We start from the raw sequence: 25108 nt of genomic DNA, 5'->3' as shown, positions 1-25108 counted from the left end.
CCCAGCTGTCCTGGAGGAGGTCGAGAAGTTGCTGCTCATCTGGATAGAAGAGAAGCAGCGTGCAGGGGACACAGTGTCTGAGGCCGTCATTTGTGAGAAGGCCAAGGCCTTGCACGCTGACCTCATCCGGGAACAGCCAGGAACCTCAGCCGAGCCAGAAGTCTTCAAGGCTAGCAGAGGTTGGTTTGACCGGTTCAAGACAAGATCTGGCATCCACAGCGTGGTCAGGCATGGAGAGGCTGCCAGTTCTGGAGAGGGTCAGGCATGGAGAGGCTGCCACGTCTGCGAGCTGGTGGAGGGGCACGACGACGAGCTGACCACCGTGGAGCTGGTCGAACTGCAGGCAGAGGCTGCGCATGAGCAGGCCTCACTGGAAGAGGAGGAAGCAACTGAGGAACGGCTGTCCTCCGAAAGACTGAGGGACATTTGCCAGAAGTGGAAGGAGGTGCAGACTTTTGCAGATCTACACCACCATGAGAAGCACGTGGCACATGACGCTGGGAACTTTTATGATACGAGGGTCATGTCGTCTTTCAGGGAGCTGCTGAAAAGGCGGATAAAGCAGCAGACTATGGACAGGTTCTTGACCAAGAAGCAAAGAGTGGAAGAGGAGCCTTCTTCGAGTGGTCCCCCAGAGTCTTAGAAAATGTACTGTACACTTTGTTGATTTTTAAATGTTTTTCTGTCATGTTTATAAAGTTAATTTATTTTCCCTTCAATTTTTGAACTGCTCTTTACAGTATGTGTGACTTTAAAGAGCAGTTAATAAACTGTTGTTGTACCAAATTTGGCTTTGTTTGGACTTTTTTTGACCATAGGAACGCATTAATTGATTTTCAATGCATTCCTATGGGATTTCGTGCTTCGCAAGACGAAAAATTCGCTAGACGACAAAAATTGCGGAACGAATTAATTTCGTCTTGCGGGGCACCACTGTATTTTTAAAGTAGCATCAGTTCAATTGCAAGTATTAGCTGTGCACCCTGACAAATTTGTCCAAAGTAGGATAAAACCATTTCCGCTCCACATATAAAAAGAGACCTTCACTTTCACTATCTTTTGCTTGCAATAAAAATATTATAGTGATACCTTGGTTTAAGAACAGCTTAGTTTATGGACAACTTGGATTAAGAATGCTGCAAACCTGGAAGGAGGTATTTTGGTTTGTGAACTTTGCCTTGGAAGCAGAACATGTTTCGCTTCCTGTTGAGTGTGTTCCATTTGTAAATTGAGTCCCCTGCTGCTACAGGGAAAGCATGCCTTGGTTTAAGAACGGACCTCCGGAACAGATTAAGTTCGTAAACCAAGGTACCACCGTGCTATCTTTTCCAAGAACCATAGCAACAATTTAATTTAGGGGAAGCTGATCAGTGCCAGATCTGGCTTTCAGTCCGAGGTACTATTTCTGGGTTAGCGGAGTCTGTAACCTGAAGCGTATGTAACCCGAGGTACCACTGTAATGAACACCCTGACACTGGCCCTTTAAAATCATCACTTGATGGCATGGCAGCGTTCACCTAACCTCCAGTCCATCATGTTTCAAACATAGCACTGATTTTAATATCATACTATTGTTTTATTGTAAACCATGTTGAGACTCTATAGTGAAAGGCAAGTAAGAAAACCAGTAAAATAAATAAATATTTCAATGCTCCTCAGGGCAGGTCCAGCTCTGTGCCAGATAACTGATTCCCTAAAATGACTGAACAAGGAGTCATAGCAATCTAAGCACCAAACTGGAAAAAATGCTGGCATGATGGGATTAAGACACATAGGTACATAGATCAAAGGTCACGCTAAATGCTCCCGCTCCATCTCAAAGCAACGTGCTGTACACTTTCCCTTTATAACACAGTTTCTACTTTTAAACATTTTGTTCCACAACAAGTGTCTGCAGCAAATATTATGTCATACGGAGACAAGATTAGGTATGAAACGTAGTATGAATAAATTATTGGCCACAACCTCTTTTAATTTTCAGTGATTGGCCATTTAGAGTCAGATTGTTTTTTATATAAATATAGTTAATCATAGTTCAAAATTAAGCAAAGTTTTTTTTTTTTTAAAGAAACAGCATACAGGATATGCCTTAAAGTATGGTTTAAAATCCTTACCCCTCTTTTCGACCCCCTTGGAAAAACGATCATACAAAGTTATTGCGTTTTATACTAATAAATGCAATGTGCTCGATTGTTTCTTTCTGCAATATGGATATTGTGCAGGATAATCATACTTTCATGGAAAGGTAATAAAAAATTCTCCATGAAAATAAACATAATATTGTACAGTAATCAAGCAAGAACTATTTCAGGAGCTTTTCATGAGTAGCCATTTACTTTGGCATAGAATTGCCGTGTGTAGCAAAGAATAGAGTATATGCACTAAGGGGGGGAAGGGGGGAAGACTCAAGAACTAATACACAGTGAAAGACAAATTTAAAGCAGCCTTCTGGTGTACTGACACAAGAATATAAAAATGACATGAGCAAGAACAGATTAGTTTACATACTTTTCAATCACAGCTGCTGCTCGGAAACCACAATACCTTTAAAATGACATTCTGAGGAAACAGATACAGCACGGCTGTAGCAGTGGTGAGGCATACTTAACACGAAATTAAAACGGCATTTTTTATTTACATACTTCATACAGCACTGAACCCCAGCACAATTACATGGTAAATTTTTTAGTATGATTAATTTAGAAATAAGCTAGTGATAAATAGAGTGCACAGAAAATGATTCTGCTGAGCAAATTTTTATCACCAGCCTCAGATGTCAAAACTTGGTTTCAACAAGGGAAAGAGCAAGGCACATCTTCTTGGTTAATATTTAATTGGGTGCTAAAGATTTCTTATAGAGGACCTCTGAACTACTGCTGACAGCCTCGCGAGGAATCCCCAGTGATGCCAAAGATGCATGCCCTTGCTGTATAAACTAAAACAACATGAAATTTAATCAAGTCATTCAATTAATAAATCACTTTAGTGGACACTGCTGCCCAACTCCTATTTAATTACAAAATTTAAAAAATATTTGCACACTGCAAGCACTCAGATGGGCTGTGAGGTTCCATAATACATACTTAACACTTGAGTGGGAGGGCAAATTTATATAATAAATGCACAGCTAAGTGCAATGATCTGATTCCACTCAAAGTGCAAAATCATTTAGCCTATCTTGTGGGATTAAAAAAAATGCAAATAAACTTTCCCCCTACTCTTTACATTTATGCCATTGCCATGGCTGAATCCCAGGACTGAGCTAAATCAGATGCTTTACCACTACAGAAAAGGCTGCCATCTTGACAGGCGCCAGTGAAAAAACTCAACACTAGCTCAACACTGCTAAGAAGTGTGCATGCACACGAAAGCTCATACCAATAACTAACTTAGTTGGTCTCTAAGGTGCTATTGGAAGGATTTTTTTTATTTTGTTTCAACTACAGCAGACCAACACGGCTACCTACCTGTAACTAGAACTTTGAACAAAGTTAAAACAAAGCATTATGAATGTTATGTGAACATTACCACCTTTTTAAAACAATGTTCTCTGGAATTCCACTGTGCAATTTCTTACTAACTTGCACTGTTCCACATTCTTGTCTGCGATAGCACAGAAAAGAGCTCATGATGGCCTCAGTTTTGCCAGTTACCATGCAAGAGTATGTTTACAAATCCTGTGGCTGCTGACCCAAAGGAATAGGAGAATCACAAAATACAGCCCAACTTTTAATTATTCCAACATGCAATACATAGGGCAAAATATTACTAATAGATCCAAAATCATTGCAACAGAAATAAGATTAAATTTTTAATTTTTAATTTTTAACTACTGTACACCATTAAGAAACACTCAATTGCCTGCTCTCCTGAAATGCATTTAAACCCTGCCTCATTCTTATAGAGGGAATGGGGAAGTTAAGCGCATATGCAACCAATTCATCATAGATTGTACTGACTGCTACTTTGTTTTTTTGAGACCGAGTATGGATAGTGTTTGAGTCCTTTAGAAGACCATACAATCTGCGCCCGGCAAGTTTCAGGTAACATGTCTCCCACTCTGGGTGCTCACATCCTTTAAGTAGTGCTTGCAGCAGATCTTCGCAAAATCTTTCTCCCCTTCCTATCATCTGATAAGGAGGGGAGAAAGAAGCGCCTTTCCAGCTCTGTATTTGGAACTTTCCAAAGCCCCTTGCGAGACGCGGGTGGCACTGTGGTCTAAACCACCGAGCCTAGGGCTTGCCGATTGGAAGGTCGGCGGTTCGAATCCCCACGACAGGATGAGCTCCCGTTGCTCGGTACCTGCTCTTGCCAACCTAACAGTTCGAAAGCACATCAAAGTGCAAGTAGATAAATAGGTACTGCTGCTGCAGGAAGGTAAACAGCATTTCTGTGCACTGCTCTGGTTTCGCCAGAAGCGGCTTAGTCATGCTGGCCACATGACCCGGAAAAACTGTCTGCGGACAAACGTCGGCTCCCTCGGCCAGTAAAGCAAGATGAGCGCCACAACCCCAGAGTCGTTTGTGCCTGGACTTAACTGTCAGGGGTCCTTTACCTTTACCTTCTTGAAAAGCCCCTTGCACTGTGGTTCTCAAGCACCTGATAGCCAGCTGGTTGTTGGGTACTTGGGAACTGCACACAAAGGATGTTAGTGGGTGGGTGGGACAACCCACCTGTCAATGTGACATCATAATGGTGTCATATGATTGACAAGTGGGCTGTCCTACCCATCTGTTGAAGTTAGACCTGCCAGAATGGTTTCCCACCTCTGCTTTAAGTTTTTCATTCTCTAAGTACGTAAAATGGACAAGAGTGTGCACGATGGAATTTTCCATCCTGTTTCCTACATTTAGATTACAACAGCCAAATATATCTGTCTCAGCATGACCAGGAGGGTGGGATGCAGAACAGAACTGTATTAGATTTTTATTTTTTTTAGTTGATGTTTGCTAATGTTGCTGTTGGTGTAAGATTTTTACTTTGTACTTTTATGAAAAGATGTGTACAACATTTCTCAAATTTGCAAGCCACCTGCCACAGGCTTTCCAATCAAGAGGAGAAAGAAAGATCATTCCATGTCGCAAAGCAGTGAAAATGGATAACATGGAATTTTACCATTCCACACAGTTCTCGATGCATTATTCTACGCATCAAAAATTTCTTCTTCATTCTGCAACAGACACACATAAATACTGGTGCACAAACACAAGCAGCACAAAAATGTGGAGGCACGTTTGAAGCAGCATTAAAATTTAATGCAAATTATGCACTGCTTTGGCAAATATTCCTTGGGGTGTTTTTCGGTACAGAGTTGCATACTGTATATCCCCCTACTACCTGGTGCAGCAGGCAATTCAAAGTGTGTTCTGCTCTCTGGAAACACGCAGAAGGACTGAACAGTGTATTTTCACATGAGCAGAACACAGAATCCTCTGCAAACACCATACAGGTATTTATGTAAACCAACCTTTTCATTCTGGAGACTTCCTGCAGTGGACTTCCCTCCCTGCTCCAGACTTCAGCTGGTTTATCTTCCCTCTTGAAGAAGTTTAGTCAAGTTCTTCCAAGGATATTATGATTTTGTTACTTCAGTCTATGAATGCTTCTTTCCCATTTGTGGAGAAGCAAAGTACCTGACAAGTAGAAAAGGCTTTTGAAAGTCTATTTGTATTAGGTTTATGGACCCATTCTACTGTTTAAATCAGGTCTCATTAAAATTACCATCCACACAAGTTCTCCCACTGGGGAATGTACATGCCAGAGTTACTCTACTTCTGCAGGCAACGCTGGAAGGGGATTGCCTGGCTGCAAAATAGCTGAGGACGTAGATGGGGAAGGGGAGGCGGGAGGATCAGAAAGACTTCAGGGCAGTGCGCAAGTTTCTACTCCTCTCCTGAGAATTCAACTGCCATTGTCTCTGCATTTGCTGAAAAGCGCCCATGAAAAAAATATGCTCTCATGAGAGGAAGGTGTCCCCACACTAGGTCAAATATGGCTTCATCTGCCCATTTTATGACGGAAATGTCATGCTAATAAGCAAACACTAAGCCTGGCAGCTGACACAATCTGTATAGTAGCCCCTCAAAGTTTAATTTTTAATAGTAACGGTACTCGAACCTTAACATAAATGTATTAATGTTGAAACAAAGACAATTAAAGTCCATTATTACATATATGTATCGTTCTGTGTTAATGACCTGGAAGATTTCCTCCCTGCCACTTACATTTTGTGCTAATAATTACAAAGGTAGTCAGAAATAAGTTGTTTAAGCTGAAGAAGCAAAACCTCTTTGACTTTTAAATTTAAATGAAGGGGATGATGAATAATATATTTTCTGATTTTTTTTAATTTTTTTTTTGTTCTGCTGCAATCTATATAAGGTTATATAAAATGTCCATTTATTATACTTGCTCATTTCTGGAATCAGACATGCAAAATTACCTTTCCCTTCTTTTAGGTTTCATTTTTCACATCAAATGTCATCCAAATAGGTAATCCTAAAATCCTAATGTATAAAAAAAAATAATTTTGGAAAGAAAAACGTCATTGAGGGTTAAAGTGAAAGCCTATGAATGAACACAAAGCATGATGAATGCTTTGGGGTTTTGTTTTTGTTTTCCTTGCTTACACTGGAATCTTGCACTTCGGACAAATTAAATGCGAAGTCTGCATGTGGTGGCTTTACCATTTCATATTCATGTGAAATTCATTTGTGTGAAAACAGGCCCCATGTGAAAAACTCATCAAATAACCAGGTCAGAGTAAATCAACACACCCTGTGTCTTGCATGTTGATTCTACAGTCTCAAAACAAGCATATGAATCAGACATTAGTTCTATAATTTTCTATTGTTTGTGCTTCTTGGACCAAGGGTACGCAAAGGAAACATCCTGGTATCCAAAGTGAAAAGGATTTATTTTCCTGTGTCAACCATGGTCTTTGGGTGGAGGAATATCTCAGAAATGAACCTTGTGTATCAGCCTAACCTTTGACACTCACCCAGCAAAATGAGTAATTTATCTTCTTGCTGCAGCAAAGAATGATTCCTTTGGTTTGTAAAACCCAACCCAAAATATTGTCTGTGTGTCTGGCCTACTTTCTTTAAAATAAATAAAATAAAATAAAATAAAATGAACCTCTCTCATAGTCTTATTTTAATAAGCAACAGAAGAATCTGGCAACCATTATTTAAGGGAAGCCAAGCCAGTGTACACAAGAGTAGCACATTTGCTTGTTGCCTCTAAGAAAACCCAAAATACATTCCTCTCCTCTGACCTAGCCAAAGTACATGGCCGGATTCTCTTGCAAATTAGTTAAGTGGAGTGAGTTCTACAGATTCCATACAATGGACACACAACACAATTTTGTTATGTCTTTCTTGAATTTGTATTTAATTTGCAGTTTGCCCAAATCTTTATGGCCTCATAGCACTGATGGAAATCTGTGCTGTATCTGCAGCTTCTAATAGAAGTGCCCAGGCTCAAGACTCAGATACCCTGGAGCAATCTGCTGTTTAGGACTTGCCAAGGAAGAAGGGGGAAAGGACAGTTATCATCCCCACCTGCTTTTCTATCTATCTGAAACCGTCTTCCACTCTACTGTATTTCATTTTAACAGTCATTTAATATATTTTACTCAACTTTATATTCAAAAGAAATCAAAGCAGCTAATAAGCATAAGAAATAACAGATGCTATAAAAACAACCATTATAAACAAATGTGATATAAAAGCTGGCAACATCAACCCCGCCTTGTGTGAATCCATTGCAGACGTCCACGGTGCCTGGAGACAGGCCGTCAAGTTGTGTATCCATAGCAGTGACCAGAGAATTGACCGCTGAGAGGAGTTCAGAGAGAAGAAACGCAATGGCGCATCTATAGCAGCACAACCGGAAGCCATCATCTGCCCCAGCTGCAACAAAACATGTCTCTCCTGTATCAGTCTCTACAGTCATAGCAGGTGCTGCAACCATCCAACAGCTTGACCTCACCCCCAAAGGCACACTCCTACATTGTCTCCCAAGACAGACAAATGACAAAATATATATATATATATTCTCAAAATAATTACAATTTAAACCAGGATTGGAAGGAGTGGGGAAGAAACCTTAACAAACATAGTAAATCAGCGGGGGGGGGGGGGGATACGGGGCAGCAGGAAGGACAAACAATGACTATTACTAGCAGCTAGGGAATAGCGACATGATGTTTAACCAATTCTAAAAGACCAATTAAGTTTGTTCTGTGTATAAGCTTTTGTGTGCATGCACACTTCTTCAGATGCCAAGCTTAGCTTATACCCAGAACAAACTTAGTTGGTCTCTAAGGTGCTACTGGACAATTTTTTAATTAATTTATTTATTTCAACTGCGTCAGACCAACACGGCTACCTACCTGAATCTACAATTCTAAAAGCTTCACAGAACAACCAAACCTTTAAGAACTGTTAGAAGATACCCAATGATGAAGCCTGGTAGAAGTATTTCTTCAGTCTGGGGCTATAATAGGTCTGCTCCTTTGCAAATACAGTGGTACCTTGGGTTAAGAACTTAATTCGTTCTGGAGGTCTGTTCTTAACCTGAAACTGTTCTTAACCTGAAGCACCACTTTAGCTAATGGGGCCTCCTGCTGCTGCGCTGCCGCTGCACAATTTTAGTTCTCATCCTGAAGCAAAGTTCTTAACCCGAGGTAATATTTCTGGGTTAGCAGAATCTGTAACCTGAAGCGTATGTAACCCGAGGTACCACTGAATCTGCCACATTTCAGTTACTGGAGAAACAACAAGCAGGGCCTCAGATCCATTGGGCGGGGGGTGGGGGTGGGTGGAGACATACATGGGAAGATTCAGCCCCAGTCCTTAAGATGCTAAGGCCCGTGGTCATTTAGGGCTTTAACAATAAAAACCAGCACCTCAATTTGAGCCTGAAAACAAGGAGTTAACCTGTGCAGGTGAAATGTCAACCAAGTAATATCCTCCAACCGACCAGAGCTAAACAAATATCTAGCGGTGCTTGGCATTGTGCATTAGTTGGGCTTCCAAAAGCTTTTAAAGCGTGCCACATGCAGAACATTTTGTGGAACTTCAGACTGGAGGTAACTAAAACATAAATGACTATGAGCAGGCATGTTCTCCCCAGAACAGGGTGCAGTTGATGTGCCAGCCAAAACTGGTAAAAGCACTCTGAGTCAATGCTATCACCCGAGCACCCAAAAGCATTACTGCCTCAAGAAGCATTCCCAGGCTACAAATGTGCAATGCCATATGGTTCACACATCACAGTGGGTCAGAGTATGGTTTGCTTTGGGATTTTTAGATTAAGTATAAGACAAAACTTGACTACAGATTGTACTTAAGGAGGAGAGACCTTAGCCATGCTCCCCCATTTAGACTGTGGCTTAGCTGCCACACTGCTCTGACCTAAAATGCTGAGGGATGTGCAAAGCAGCTGCAATCTTGTCCTCAGGCGTCAGCACTTTAAATGCTAAGCCATCGTTTGACTCGGCATGATGAGAGAATGGGGAGACTGTCTCCTTCCAGAGTGTTCTTGAATTTGGCCTGCCAGATTTCCTACGTCTTAAAACTACAAGAAGCAGTTTCTGAAATAGGGGCCTTTACCAGGTGCTATCCTCCCTGAAGCCATATCCCTGTTGCTATGTACTATCAGCTACTTCATCACCTTTGTGTCAAGCTCCAACCCAGTTTAAGCACCCCAAAGCCCATTTTCCTGCCATCCTTTCATGGACATACTTCTTAGCTTTTACCCTTTTTGTCAAGTGTGGTAGCGAAGCATCTACTGTTGCATTTCTGTATGGCTTGAAAGCAGCACACCACTATCTTTCTTTCACCCCCTCACCTACACAATGTTGTTGTTTTCCCCACCCTTATGCTTGTATTATGCCTAATCTCATTGGGGAAGGGTTTTGGCTTAGCAGTACAGCACCTTGTGCAGAAGGCCCCATGTTCAGCGTTTTCAGGTAGGCTGGGAGAGAACCCTGCCTGAAATCCTGGAGAGCTGTTGCCAGTCAGAGTTGATAATACAGTGGTACCTCAGGTAACATACGCTTCAGGTTACAGACTCCGCTAACCCAGAAATAGTACCTCGGGTTAAGAACTTTGCTTCAGGATGAGAACACAAATCGTGCTCCTGCGGCGCGGCAGCAGTGGGAGACCCCATTAGCTAAAGTGGTGCTTCAGGTTAAGAACAGTTTCAGGTTAAGAACAGACCTCTGGAACGAATTAAGTTCTTAACCCGAGGTACGACTGTACTGAGCTAGATACACTAACGTCCTGACTCACTATTAAGCAACTTCTTATGTGTCTAACCTGACATATGCTTAAGCCAGATATATGTTATTATGTTGGACCAGTTCCTCCAGAACTTCTATTCAGCCATATTCTTCCAAAACTCACCTATCTATTGAATCTGTCAATAAAGTAGCAACAGTAGGGGGGAAATATATAGTACAAATCCTTATTACCAAAGCCGCACACATATTGTTGCATTTACTAAGCATTTGTTGTTTGCCTGAAACCAAACCAAGAACGAAACAAACCTGCAATAAATGAAACTGACCACATCCTCAAGCTTTTAGAGCAGATTAGTTCTAAATCTGTAGCATTTACAAAGCAGTGCCTCTGGGAGAAACATTCATTTGTCTGTGGACCCAAGGTGGGTTACAAATTCAGTAGAACAACAAATTAATCAAAACAATCAACAATGAAAACCTTAAAAAATACATCCGTGTAGCAAGTGAAAATTAAAACCATCTTTCTTTCACATCCCTCCTGCTTATTTGTTTTTTTAAAGAGAGAACGTCTTCATGCTCCTCTCTCTGTCAGCAGCCAGTCATTCCAAAGGCACATAGCAAAAAATCTTTACAAGATAGAAAAGACAAGGAATGTTACATGAAAGAAGGCACTCGCTTCATTTTGAATTGAGTCCAGGTGTGGAAGTCAGAGCCAATCAAGAGCTGTCAATATAGGAATAACATAATCTGTAAAACTAACCCCAGATAATTAGGCCACCATAATCTGATTCAATTGAAGATTATGGCCCTCCTTCAAGAAAAGCCACAAGAGAGAGAGCTCTGCAACAGCCTTACAAAGGGTTACTGAGACAGAAACCATATTCCTATTTCCCAGAGTTGGACATAGCCAGCATATAAGAGCCTAAGATAGTAAAATGCCTCCTAGCAACCACCTGAACCAACTTTCAGACATAGAACCAGATCCAGGTGCTACAACCCTGTTCCCTATATGAGACTGTGATACACAAGCAGAGCAACCACACACCACTTCCCAGAGTCAAAATGAACTAGTAATGAACTAACCACACCTAGGAGTTTCAGTCCAGTTCATATCAGTCTCTGGTCATCTAGAATTTGGTAATACTACCCCCAAACTTCCATACAGTTGCATACAGATCAGCATGAGATGCAAAACAGAACCAAAAGCACACACCAAACCACACCAAACAACATTCTGGAATCTAAGCAGCACTGAGCAGCTGACTCACTACCTGGTCTGGTGAGCCATATGGCTAATGCAATTCCACTTGGGTTTATCCAACATCAGCCTGCTTCTCAGTCTGAACAACTTGTCTCCTGGTGAGAAGATTCTGAAAGAATATGAGTTTCTGCTTCATCCTACTAACCACCTCTTCAGGAACCAAACAGTATCTTAGACCACAGCACAGTTGTTCCTGCTCCTGCTTGACTTTGGGTTTTCTGAGCCTCTTACCACTTGGGATGCTGATATCTAACACCCATCCCTGTCTCTTTTTACAACAGCAGGTTGTCCATCAGGGTCAACCAAGGTGTTTATATCCCCAAAACTAGTTGGCACCCAGACTGAAATGAGCCCAGAGATGGATCTTTTATCATAGGAAACAAAATTCTTAGTAGAAGAACCACCTAGTCCAATTTTCAGCTCCAAAGAGAAGACTATTCTACCTGCAGCCAAAACTGATATTAAACAGCATGGGAAGCAAACTGAACTAAGAAAGAACCAGAAACCCACTCTACGTGCATGAATACCCCCTACATGATTCAGAACTCTGTGCAATCAAGTTTCTTAATCATACTTGGAGCCTATGCTCACACTAGGAGGGTGCTAGAAATGGAAAGCAAGAGTCACCTCGGACAAAGACACCTGGAAGAAAACTGGGGACAAAGCAGTTCAGTACAAAAGCAAATGATAGCTTTTTGTATTTCACATGTACAATTTACATATTGTGGGATTACCTAAGGATGAGCAAGATTTCTACTTAATCAGCTACCTTGAAGAATAGATTCCCAGAGTGCTGGACTTAAACTCAATGGATGATCCCATTAAAGTGGAAAGAGCATGAAAAATGCCCTTGAGAACCACAGCTAATACTACAAACAGCAAGAAACAATCATTCTTATGTTCTGCAATTTTCAGACCCCAGAAACAAAAGGCTGAATGATGAAAGCAGCACAGGGTGAAAGACAAGGGGACGGAATCCTAATACTTCATTTGTAATTTTTCTTTCACTGACTGCAATTCTGGTACTCAGGTACTAAGAGCATGGCCCTTCTACCACCAAAGTAAGTCTCTGGGGGGAAATTCCAAAGTTTTTTTCCCTCCTGTACCCAGACCAACCCAAGGTCAGAGACAAACAAAAGCCATTTCTCTTCTGAGATGCAAAGTGACAGAAAGAGTTTCAAAAGGATAAGTGAAAGTAAAAGCTTAAAGAGGCAAGCAACAGCTAGCAAAAACGCATCCTAAACTCCCCAATGCTCTGCTCACATATGCTCAGTTACTTTGATATGCATGCTATGTCACACAGGAGTATTGTTTTAATTTACTACTGCTGTGCATCTATTAGATTCAATTAGGGTTCTCACTGTCACACTCTTGAAAAGAGCCCCAAACTCGTCTTTGCAGATTCATCACAGACTTGGGGTGTTACATTTTCAGTGCAGAAAAAAACAGTCCCAAAAAAGGTTCAGATAGAACTAGCTGATAGCAGCTTAAGTGAACAGTGTGGTGTAGTGGTTAGAGTAGTGGACTGGGATCTGGGAGACCAGGGCTCAAATCGTCAACCAGCCATTAAGCTCCTCAGACGACCTTGTGCCAGTCACTCACTCTCAGTCTAACCTACCTCACAAGGTTGTTGTGAAGATAAAATGGGAAGGAGAGGAAATATGTATGCCACCTTGAGCTCCTTGGAAGAAAGGTGGAGTATAAACGTAAATAAGTAAATAATGCATAAAATAACATTCAAAACCAGCCATGTGTTCCTCCATCCCAAATTACAATGCACCTGATTTATTGTTCGTCCAAAATCTAGAAAAGCAACTTCTTACTTCAGTGTTCCTCCATCCCTTTCTGCTTGGCTTCCCGTAGCCTGGCTGGCCATTATGAGAATAGGATGCTGAACTAGACAGCCCTTTAGTCTGATCCAAAAGTGTTCTAGCACAGGGGTGGGGTACCTCTGGCCGAAGGCTGAATGCAGCCCTCCAAGCATCTCTACCTGGCCCTTCAGGCCTCCGCCCCAAGCCACACCACACCAGGCCATGCGCCTAACTGGCCTTGTTCTGCAACCTCCTCTAGTAACTTTGCCAGACTGGAATGTGTCCTTGAACTGTGTTAATACCTCCTGCTTGCCTGGGTAGAGTTTGGTGTGTGCCCAGCCATACCCATTTTTTCCCACACCGACCACGGGTATATAGCTCTCAGAAGGTTGCCCTCCAGGGAACGTGGTTGTTCGGCTGGAAAGGGTTCCCTGCCACTGTTACAGCATTTTCTATATTCCTTTCCACATTTACTTCTGTATGAGAAATATCAGGAAAGAGAAAGGGGCAAAAGCTCAGATGTGAGTGCCCCCTGTATTGATCTAAGAAGAGACAGAAACAAGTGCTGTACCTTGCTTTGTTTTTATGTAAGCCATATGGATGAAGGATGGGTTAGACAATCATATAACCATTTACCTAGGAATAAGTTCACTGAACTCCATGCAGGGGCAGTGGAAATGGGGTGCAGTGGGTGTGGGCTGCCCCGGGTGTCACCACTGAGGGGGATGACAAATTGCCAGGGGGCACGCACCACGGGGCCTGAGACGTGGTGACTTGGGTGCGCACAAGCTCTACGCTGCCCAAACAGTCCACCTGCTGCCCCCCTCCCCCAGCTGTAGGGCGGCTGAGTGGGAGGAGGCAGGCAGACTTTGGAAGCCCTGTGGTGTGCCCCGCCCCTATGGGCTGCTTGCCCTGCCCCTATGGGTGTGCCACCCCAGGCGCCCAAGTGGCTTCCTCTGCTGCTGTCTCCATGGGCTTACTTCTGAGTAGGCATGCACTGCAAGCCTGTCAAAGCTCCATTTTCTGTAATAGTGTCCCATGTTTACCTGTGTTTGGGTTGGATCCAAATATTTCATGCAGCTGCCTTTTATATTTTATTCTCCCTCTCTAAATCTTTAGCAAGTGAAATCTATTATGATGTCAAAAGGTAGCTGACAACATAAAATGTATCCCACTGAGTTGATGCTGCACACATCTAAATTTACAACAACATAAGTATCATAAAAATTATAAGAACTGCAAATTAACCGCTGATGGGGTTTTTTTTTAGTTCACTGACATAAATAATAGTAAGGATCTGGATTACTTCCAAACATCCTTAAGTCTATTTAAAGTGTCAAAAATTATCCAGGAAACCTGTTTCAGCCTCAGACTTATCTTCTACAACACACTGCATGCCACTGAGAGAAAGGTAGGCCCTCTGAAATCAAGCAGACAATTTAGTTCAAGCACTGTTGATTTCAGTGGGTTGTAGAGGCAACTTGCTATCTCAGAAATGCACTCTTATAGAAACAACAAAAGAAAATAAAACTATGAACGTCAGAATTCAGTGGTGCTTTTTTAAAAAAAATTGTGTGTCTGCATATATACCTGCAAGCATGATTTCTTCATTAAATAATACAAACTCAACAACACCTAAATCAAATTTTCGTTCTCCATTCTTCACAGACCAGTATCACAAGCGAAACCCTTTCTTTGTTTCACAATTTGATGTTGGAATTGGATGTTGAAGAATATACCTCATGGAGCTCCTATCAGTAGACGTTCTTGTTTGCTATGTTGTTTATATGCCAACACTAATGCTTGTCAGCATGCCTTTAAGAAGAGAGTTACTTCCCAGCTGCTCCATAGACAGCAGGTAGAAGTCGACACATCTCTTTGTGGGTTTCACACAACAGGCACACTGCTTTGCTCTGGACTGGCTACTCCTTTGCCTTAATGTTTTTGACGGCGGGTTCCCCTCTCCTCCTCCCGCAAACAGAATGGTTTCTAATTTTATGAGGAGCACAATAATTTATAATATTCTGCACAATAAATATCCCCTTTTCAAAAATGCATCAGATCTCGAAAAGAAGCCCATTTCAGTAGCAATTATGACATCACTCATTCAGGAGTGGTCTTTACTGACGTCAATCAGTGCAGCTATTCAAGATCAACTGAGCTTTGGCAGGAGGAGCCAGGTACCATCCACATTTGCTAAAGCTGTGAGCAGGTGTTCTTCATGCACAATTCACTTTAACTATTTTCTCAGCAAATATAATTATACTAGGAAGTGATTAAAGGTGTTGATACATATTAAAGTTATAATGTAAATTTAAAAGAAAAAGAACATTTGAAAGGAGCCCATGCCTTTTAAAATCCCTGCCTGGCTTAAAACTTGATTCTCTTACTTACTCAAATTTCCAGTTGCCCATTCATGCCAGATGGGCATCAGGCTTTCCCATGTCTATAATGTGAATACGAAACTTGCACCGGCTACAAGACTCAGCCAGTTTTTTAAAAAAACAACAACAACACCGTGCTTTCTTGCCTGCATTAACAAAAAGGAAATGCATACAAAATACATGGGATTCCAAATACACATGTGTACCCAATATCCTGCCCTGGGACAAAGATTAGTTTCTAGCTTTGGCATCTAAGCTACACAACAGATAATCCTGCATGCCTATATTGTCATGGTCCAGTTCTGATAGTGAATCCAAATTAGCAGTCTCACCGCATAACTTACACCAATGGAAAAGTCAATGGAAAAGGGCACCTCTCAAATATATTACAGCAGCACAACTGCCCTCCTCAAAGCTTTTTATAAGCTACAGGCATCACCTCCTCTTTAAGAGAAGGAACATGACACAAAGCATGCAAATACATGCCAGAATGGTGGGGGAAGATATATAGCAATGGAGGCAGTGAGGGACACCTTTCAACATTCCACTTCAGGATTATGGATAAGAGTCATTTTTCCAACCTCAAAGAAGCATCTTCCCACTCCACAGATGAGATGGATTTGGAGGTCTATGAATATACCAGCAGTATATTAACAAGGCATAAGAAGGACAAACAGAGCCAAGTGTGAAACTCTCACAGTGTGCTTCGAGTGGTAAAGTATTCTAAACGTAATGTTTGAAGCGGAGAGCCCTCCCATTGTACAGACTGTTTTTGACTGCATCTACAGCTGTTGATAATGTGCATTTTAGGATTTGACTGTCTTATCACCATTACTTGAAGGACCCAAGCCAAAATTTGCTTAAAATGTAATGACATCTGCTGAAATATTACAGTTTGCTTCAGATATGTAGGTGCTACCTTCAGCAGAACATCAGATCTGTGGCCAGCCATCAGACAGCAGTTCCCAGTGTTAAAAGTTCCCAGTTCCCAGTGTTAAAAGACCTCAGCCTTTCCAACATTTGATTATGTGTCAACACAGCATTATAACATGACACACACAAAAAAGTTGTAAGAGATATTCATCATACCAGTTAAGGAGCAACAGTGATTTGGGTTGGGAAACACTGCTCTAATCAGTATTTCCTAATCTGCAGGAAAACACTAGAAGAGAAATATTAATACCATCAACCAAAATAAAAATAAACTAATTAAATTTGGAGTTGAAAACTAAAACCAATATATCAACCATAAATCCTGATTCCAAGTGACAATAACTACTCCATCCTCTCTATTGATTGAGTTGTTTTTATCATAATCTCCTGTATCTTGATTATCTTAAAGCAGATTGTGCACCTAGCCTAATTAAAATAAACCTCCTCAAATCATATTTGCAGCTCTGAATATAGTACATTTGAAGTATATTCTGTATTTCATCTCACATTACAGCTGGTCCCTAGCTCAGAAAGCAAAGCAAACTTTTCTATTCTTGTGAATACTCTCTTTTTTTGCCTTTCTACATACCCAGCAATAACACATTGGATTTTTAAAATGTAACTTTTTTTAATTAATCGGACCGATCTTTTATTCAATTTTTCTCAGCACCATGATGGTTATTTTCCCTGTCCATAAATCTTTAGCAATAGTCTACATGTCTCTGTGGTAGCTTTCTGAAACAATGTGTAATTGTGTTCTACTAAACATTTTTCTTATTTATCTCCCATTAAACCATAAGTCACATTTTATAGTATCCGTTCATAGTCAGAACAAGTTTCTGCTTAGCAGAATGCAAGTCTAGTAGGTAGTAGACTCTTGTAATGATATTGATAATGGGTACAAATTATAACATTTATATGAGGGAGGACAGACTACTCTTTGTTTTATAGTCGTATCATAGCTTTCCCCAAATTGTATCTCCACTGAAAATTACAGCCTTTTCCCATGAGTGACCTACCTTGCGGATATTTAGGTCTGCTTTTCTCAAGCCAGACAGTGATTGGATCTACAAATCTGTAGTTCCATTTTAATGAACTTAGGCTTTAACATGCTGCTATTATGCTGGCTCACATCAGTTTCAAACCTCTCTTCGTGTTCCCAAGACAAAACCTAATTCTCTGCTGGGCAGAAAACACTGATACATCTGCATGAGGGAAAACCCACGAGTAAAACTTTAGAAACAGACAGATTGTGGTAAAAAGATGATAACTCTGTTTTCCCCCACTTCAAATTATTACATTTGTCTCATCAGGAATATGGGCTAAAAGACCCTTCCCTGCATTTGGGGGTTTCTTACCATGCAGAGTGGAGCCACCCCATTTTGTGAATCAAACAACAACTGCAGTCTGGTGCCAGCCCTGAAACTTACGCAAGATGTAGGGGGAAAACAATAAAAGGAAATGAAACAAAGAACAGTTCAACAAAGTGCTAAAATGGAGTTGTTTACCTGTAGCTGCTATTCTTCAAGTGGGTATTGCCACATATATGGAAAGGTGCCTGCACAAACCGCAAGAGGGTAAACAACCCTGCAAATATCTGTGATAGAAATGGCTCCAGCAAAAGGTATAAACCGTGAAAATATGCTAGAAGGGAACAGGAAACTGCTTGTCTTAAAGTTCATAGCAAGGAAGGAGATAGTTAAACTATACATGCTGAAATCCTTTGGGCAGAAACAGACTGCATGTGGTAGAACATCCACAAGCAACAAACCAAATCTAGTATTGTATACGTTAGCAGCTAAAACTCTGGTGCAGCAATAAAACTGCTAGCATATTTGAAAAGCTAAGCAACAAGCAGCTCCGGCTCGCCCAGCCCTACCCATTGCCACCCCAACCACCGCACTTAACTGACCTGGGGGTTCTAGATCACAGGCTCTACTGGTCAAAACGGAAGCCGCAGAGATCGCCCTCTCCCAACAGAAACAAACCAAGACTGCTCCATAGGAACACAAGAACCAAACTGACTGGACAACACAGTAATAAACCCGAGCATGAACTGACCGTTGACAGTTGACAGTTGAAAGTGCATGCGCTTACTTGCCATTAGAACGTTCGTCTACCAATGCTTATACGATTGGTTAGAACGTGCCTTGTACATAAAATGTGTTAAACCCAATACATAACATCCTCATTTAATTTTCACCTGTGGCCCCCTTGGAATATCTTGGGGGTATTACAAACTCGTCTATTTCACACTGATGTGGGTTTCACATGCGATGATTCATAAGTGTATTCTTAGGGGCACTGATGTGTGCTTTTATTTCCCTTTCCATCCCCTTGAAGAAGCCCTCATGCCAAAATCAAAAAACTAGACAGAGGTGAGTGTGAAAAGCTGGTGGGAGACTCTACCTGGATTCTGCATACATATCCCATCAGCTGTTACAAATACACCTAGCCTAATCAAACAACTACACGCAGATCACTCCTTCTGGGCAAGAATGCAGCACAAAGGTGTATTCAACAAAACTCTAGCTTACCACCTGCTCTTAAACCTAGTCTATGTTTTCGTAGGTGCAGCCATTTATTCCTGCATCCCCTGTTTAGGATAACATAACAACAACAACAACAACAACAACAACAACAAGAATTTATTATTATTTATACCCCGCCCATCTGGCGGGGTTTCCCCAGCCACTCTGGACAGCTTCCAACAAAATATTAAAATACAATAATCTGTTAAACATTAAAAGTTTCCCTAAGCAGAGCATACCTGAGCTGCTTGTAGTCTTTCCCTTACTATTTTATACTGGAGATTTCAGGAATTGACCTAGGACATATGACATGGGTAGCATGTTTTCAACTACCAAGTTAAGTTCAGAAGACATATAAGACACTTGGAGGAGCATAAAAATTATATTTTGCTTTTTTCAAATATTGGCAACTAGTGATTTGTTCTCTAAGGCTTCCAGCAATGACTTGGGGGCAATAGCAAAAAAAAAGGGGGGGGAGGGCAGTGACTTCTGGGTTATGTAGAATAGGTGGGTCCTGAACGAAATCTCCATCATAAAACGCTTGGAAAACACTGGAAATGGATTTCCTTTTAATAGCAATTTTTCTTCTTGGTGTCTGCTGATGCTGTGCAGCGATTCTGCTTGCTTTAGAAGGGTAAAACAAAACAGCAAGCCAAATCTCTCTATTTTAAAGGGAGTGGTTTCCCAAGAAAAGCATAGTCTCATTCCCTTCCTATTTCCTGTAAGATACACAGAAAAATGCAGGCAGCAGGAGCAGCAAGTATCAGTACTAACTTTGAAAAAGATTGTGTAGCGACAGCTGGGCAGCAGGAGGCCTTAGCCTGATAGATTGCTAGAGTCTAAAAGGTAGAAATAAGGCTACAGCATCTTCATTTTCAGGAGGAGGAAGCAAAGTTCTAGGCACAAAGCAACTTTCCAACTACAATTAATGTCAAATTAAAGCTTTCTATTTTGGATTAAAAGTGAGCTTTAATATCAATCGCTGCATAGAAGTTTGAAAGATTAATCACCTGTAAACAGTGTGTGTGTGTGTGTGTGTGTGTGTGTACACACACATACACACACACACACACAAATAATAAAAAATATACTAACACAACTCCCCAACACTGTCTCTTTTACACAGTAGACTGTATAGAAACTCAATGCCAAATTATTATTAAGAGGAGGAGGAGGATTTTAATAACGACAAAATCCACTAATACAATAGATCTTTGTAGTGACAAATCGACAACAGATGTTACTCCCAGTGAACTAAGCCTAAAACTTTGAAAGGTTTTTAGCACTGTAGCTATGATATACAAAACAAGGCCCATGTTCCAAATATTTCACTTAGCAAAATAAATAAGAGTTACATGTATTTGATGCAAGAAGCATTTACGAGAGAGGAGCACTACAGTAAACATTGCCTAATCACACCCTGTGAAGAAGGTCAGTGTGCTTAAAACCCAAGGTCACATTAGTATCCTACATTTAATTAATAAGTCTCAGCACTACTATTACCATAGTTTTAACTGTAGCTTCTTTCCTGACACTAAAGGACCTAAGCATTAACAAGCTACTTATATGTGGAGCTTCTTGATATTGCTGATGAACTGCTACAAGAGATTGGTGCCATAAAAGTGCAGGCTTCATCATAAATGCTATCATGCTAAGCTGTATGTCTCTGGGGTATCGGAGCATGTGGTCACAGTTTGTAAGCATTCTCATTCATTCACTCACTCACTCACTCACTCACAGACACAATATTGCTGTAATCCACAAAGGCATTTTCAAGTACAGGTTACAGGTTACAGACGCTTCAGGTTACAGATGCTTCAGGTTACAGACTCTGCTAACCCAGAAATAATACCTTGGGTTAAGAACTTTGCTTCAGGATGAGAACAGAAATTGCACAGCGGCGGAGCAGCGGCAGTGGTGGGGCCCATTAGCTAAAGTGGTACCTCAGGTTTAGAACAGTTTCAGGTTAAGAATGGACCTCCAGAACAAATTAAGTTCTTAACCCGAGGTACCACTGTATAGCATACATTCCCAATGTTACACTTAAAGCCCAGGTATTGATAAAGCACACACTCTCACACTCTCTCTCTCTCTCTATATATATATATATGCTGACACTTTCAAATTGAAAATTCATGATAACCGGTGAAGCTTGACACAAGCTGGTATTAAGTGGAAGTTCTGCTTGTATGCTGCCTACTTATTTGAACCAGACAGAGCCCTACCAGCAACTTACTTTAAATAATAAAGGTATTTATCGAGAGATGAGCAGGTGTTTATTGAGAGGGAAGCAGGTGGCACTGTGGTCTGAACCACTGAGCCTCTTGGGGTTGCCAATGAGAAGGTCGGCAATTCGAATCCCCACAATGGGGTGAGCTCCCGTTGCTTGGTCCCAGCTCCTGCCAACCTAGCAGTTCAAAAGCAAGCCCAAAAGTGCAAGTAGATAAATAGGTACCGCTCCGGCGGGAAGGTAAACGGCGTTTCTGTGCGCAGCTCTGGTTTCGGTGTCCCGTTGCTGGCCACATGACCCAGAAAAACTGTCTTCAGACAAATGATGGCGCCATTGGCCTGTAAAGCGAGATGAACGCTGCAACCCCAGAGTTGTTCGCGACTGGACTTAACTGTCAGGGGTCCTTTACCTTTACCTTTACCTTTATTGAGAGATGAGCAGCCTGGTTTGTTCTTTCTACAAGGTTATTCAGCGGAACATACAAAGCATAGGAAGCTGACACACCAAGATGCAAACTAGATGCTTGCTAGAGCAACGTATATAGAGCACATGGGTTGAAGATGCTCGTAGACACTGAGTCTTTCCGTGAAGTAAGCGCACAGGAAAGAAAGGGCAGACCTATCTCTTCACTCCACCCACTGCAATCAAAGCTGAGATCACCCATGATTACCACATGGGGACATTTTCCCTAAGAGTCCTAGCCACACAGTAAGGAAATCTGTTTCAATCATGTTGGTGGGGAGTGATAAGTCTACCCACTCGATGCACTGCCTTCCCAATAAGGTTCCCCTATCCTTGTAATGAAGAAGTTAGAAAACAGATACATAGTTGCATTTTTGGAATCTAGCAACAGTCCTGGCAGCATACGGTACAGACCCTACTACATTATTCTGCTGCAGACATGTTGGAACACACTCAGGTTAAAAGAAAAGCTTTCAGAATGTGGCAGTAGCATTTCAGAAATGTTAGGCTTAGCCATTTTATTCTGACATGCCAGCTTTTCAGTGACCACGAATTCCAGGTTTCTTTCTCTCTCTCTCTCCCTCTCTCTCTCTCTCTCTCTGCCCGCCTGCCCCCAGAAAGTATTCAAAGATGTAATTCCCAATATACTCCTAAAGTGTGAAAGTCCAGGAAAGACTTCATATGATTTATCTGCACTTGGTTTTGGGCTATGCCAGCACAAGCACAACATCAGAGGGAGGCAAAGAAACCAAATAGCTTTTTAATCACTTGTCAAATTAATTCTTGCTATTTTGTGATGTGCAAAATGGGAAGCCATATTCTAAGAGAGGAAACACCTCTGGGTTTGGGGTCTTTTTAAAAATGAGTACCTAGTAAAGTGGATTACAATAAATTCAAAACGATGTAGATAAAGAAAACAGAAGTAAGGATATATTTTTGGGGGGAGGAGGATAATTTATTTTCCTATAGACATAGTTGCTGAAGTTTAAGTTGCAGAAAATATAAGTGGTTATTTCATCATCCTGACAATGATTAGGCTTCCTAGAAAATAGATGTCAGGGACTGGTTGAACAAGGAGGAATGGTGGGAAGATCCAGCTGTAGCACAGCCAAAGGAAGAAGGCTCAGAGACCGTGAACTGGTGATGGGACAACAATGACTGGTCAGAGGGAGAAGACTGGGAGAAGGTTGTATCAGAAGCAGAAGAGGTAACATGGTTTAGTGAGCAGGAAGAATCCGTTGCAGAGAGAAGTTCAGGATCAGAGGCAGAAAATGAAGCAGGAGAGTAGGATGATGGAGGTCAAGAGGCAGAGACAAGTCAGGCTGGTGAAGAAGCATGGGTGTCTCCCCCGCCTGCTGCAACAAGCTCGCCTCCCCCGATCTCCCAGTATCAGGAAAGGCATGAAATGGGAGGAGCAAAGGCAGACATCCAGGCGCAGTCTTAGATTGCTTGGGAAAGACCCAGGAGAAGAGGGGATGTAGGCAAGTGTGGGAAAATGGGGACCTTCAGTGACTGCAATTGCCTCATAGGGGCAAGACCTAATGAAGAAGAGTTGCTGCGCTCATTAGGCTTTGTACTCCTGCGCAGATCCTGTTTTTCTAATAAAGAGTTAACTTCACCACCTCTGTGTGATTTACTGCTGGCTCCCTCCTGACAATATGAGTATCAAGCACTGTGATTCTCTGACTAGGCACTACTGGTGGTTCCCCATGGCTCTGATGTTTAGATGGTCTTCACTAGGTCTGAGCATTTAGTGTGGCAGGCCTTGCACCATTGAACTCCCTACCAGTAGAAGTTTGACAGGAACCATCCCTTGCTTCCTTCAGATGCCCTCCGAAAACTTTTTGTCTATTTGTTTAGACAGGCTTTTACAACATTGTTTTTCGTTTTGTTTTAAAATTGGGTTTTTAATGGCTCTTTCATTGGTGTCACCCTTCTATGTTGTACTCTATCTTGCTATGTTTTTGTGAAAGTGTGGATTATACATTCGTAAATAAAGAAATAAGCTGTGCAGAGGATGGGCATTCTGAGCTCAGACTGTCCATTCTCCATTGTTTGATATTTTGAGAAAGGCGTTCCCAAATGCTCAATGACAGGCATAAGCAAACTCAACCCTCCAGATGTTTTGGGACTACAACTCCCATCATCCCTGATCACTGGTCCTGTTAGCTAGGGATGATGGGAGTTGTAGTCCCAAAAATATCTGGAGGGCAGAGTTTGCCTACGCCTGCTCAATGACATGTTCATATTTACTGAATGTTCAAAGGTACATTCACTACAGCAAATAAACACAAGCACACACTGATGCAGTAGAGGACCATGCAAAATGTGGAATCGCTCTAAAATAATACTACGCTGCGAGAAGCCATGCTATAAACCAAAGGTCCCTAAATCCAGTTCTATCTATATCTGACCTGAAACTGATTAAATATATGTTAAGAGTCTGAAAACACCACACACATCAAAATTAAAATAATTAAAACCCTCCCTTCCTCCCATTACACAGAATGAAGTGGCAGCGAAGGATATATACCAATGTTCTGAGCAACAGGCAACAAGTTGCCATAAATAATGTAAATAACTAAGATGTGGGTAATAAATCTACAGCTAAGCAAGTTATTTTGGCATCTTACTTACGAAATGCAGCACTTTGATCCCACTCTATCATTTACATTTACAGCATTTCAGTGGAATTAAGGGCTACTTCATCTAAAACATATGCGCTACTTCTATATTGATATGGTGAAACATTGCTGTTATGACTAACTGATATATAACCAAATTTCACTATCTCAAAGATCCAAAGGGTTTGACAGAAAAGGGATTCAGAGGAATTTTGAAATATCAGCATGTATCCATTGCTGTATAGCTCTCTATCCGCTTGTGATAAGCACTTCCAGCCTACTTCTTTCCTCCATATTTGCCTCATGTTTCCAGCTCACTTTGAGGAATACTTAGGGTTTTTTTTACCCTAACCAGCAAATAACCTTGCTCTTTTTCCTGGAGAAATGATAGCCACCAAGTCCTGTTGATACCTGGCACCATGGAATCCACATTTAAGCAGACTGCCTACAGCCCAGCATGACAGGGAGCTTCTGGTGCATCCATAACTATATGCAAGCAAACACACACACACACACACACACACACACACACACACACACTTGCTTGATGTAGCAAATATCAGGATCTAATATATCTAAGCTACCCATTTTACCACTAATGGTAAGATGATGCATATTGGACC

General features: G+C 41.5%; 1 protein-coding gene across 15 annotated transcripts in view; it reads right to left on the bottom strand.

Annotated features, from left to right (window-relative positions):
* FOXP1 (forkhead box P1) overlaps positions 1 to 25108 on the bottom strand; it is a 553244-nt gene that overhangs the window by 324032 nt on the left and 204104 nt on the right. Inside the window, exon 1 of one of the 15 annotated variants that reach the window (XM_081852746.1) lies at positions 4562 to 4637. The exons of 13 other annotated variants lie outside the window; for them this stretch is intronic. The gene's annotated coding sequence lies outside the window, so the exon portion shown is untranslated. Of the gene's footprint in view, positions 1 to 4561; positions 4638 to 25108 lie in introns of those variants that run through there. One more of the 15 variants, XM_081852729.1, reaches the window with a different exon arrangement.

The sequence above is a fragment of the Podarcis erhardii genome, assembly GCF_964252035.2.
Source record: "Podarcis erhardii genome assembly, chromosome: 2".
Classification (NCBI taxonomy): domain Eukaryota; kingdom Metazoa; phylum Chordata; class Lepidosauria; order Squamata; family Lacertidae; genus Podarcis; species Podarcis erhardii.
This window is presented reverse-complemented; position numbering and strand designations above follow the sequence as displayed.